Below are 1,055 nucleotides of genomic sequence, written 5' to 3' on the forward strand. Positions count from 1 at the left end.
CAACTGTTCATTACGTGATAATCTAAAGGGGGTGTCTATAAAGAGTTGCACAGGTTTTGGAACACGTAATACATCTCAGATTAAAAAATAAACTTTGCAATGCAAGTTGATACAGCAGTTTCATTTTTCACTAAAATGGATGAATTTTCAACCAAGAAGACTTATTTTGTACAAAAAATAAGGCATATTTTCAACAACCCAGTGGGCACAACATTTTAGAACGTAATTGGAACGTCCTAAAAACGTTCCTTGGACGTAAAACTCAAAAGACGTCCTTTGAACGTTTTAAAAACTGTCCTAAGTCAGACCAAATAATGTTCTAAAAACTTTTTATGTTCGAAATACGTCTTTAAAACGTCTCTGGAACATTGTATGTTTATGGAACACTATATGGACTGACTTAGGACATTTTCAAGCCGTTCTAAAGATGTTCTTTGACGCTTGTGCCCACTGGGAAAACATGAATTTTGAACTAAAAAAGGTAAATTTATAATTTCAAACATCAATTTGCAACATAAAATGGAACAGATACATTTGTCGTTAACAAAATTCATTCCTAAACCCTCTTAAAAAAGTCATTTTCAATAAAATAATTAATTTTCGAGAAAATAGTTCAATTTTTTCTCAAGCAGCTGAATTTTTGTAATCGATTTTTTTACAAGATACATGAATTTCGTAGGATGTAGTTCGTTTTTCAATTTATAAAGGAACAATTTCCAACTAAAAACGAAATAGCTGAGATTTCAGATGAAAAAATTTATTTTTAACCAGAAAAACACAAGAACATCTAATAGCTAGTAAAGAAATGGTGATATTTCAACGAAAAAGGATTTACTTTTAAATCATAAAAAGTTAAATTCAATCAAAAAAGGCGAATTTTTAATAAAATAGTCCAACCCGGTACCAACGCAGATTAATTTTCAACCAAGCAGTTGCATTCTTAACCGAAAATGATAAAATTTTTAACCAAGAAGACTTTTTACTAGACATGATAAGTTTTCAATTTAAAACATCCACGGAAAAAAGTAGACTGTAAGATATACAATTTCGAACAG

Source organism: Belonocnema kinseyi, chromosome 3 (assembly GCF_010883055.1).
Source record: "Belonocnema kinseyi isolate 2016_QV_RU_SX_M_011 chromosome 3, B_treatae_v1, whole genome shotgun sequence".
NCBI lineage: Eukaryota > Metazoa > Arthropoda > Insecta > Hymenoptera > Cynipidae > Belonocnema > Belonocnema kinseyi.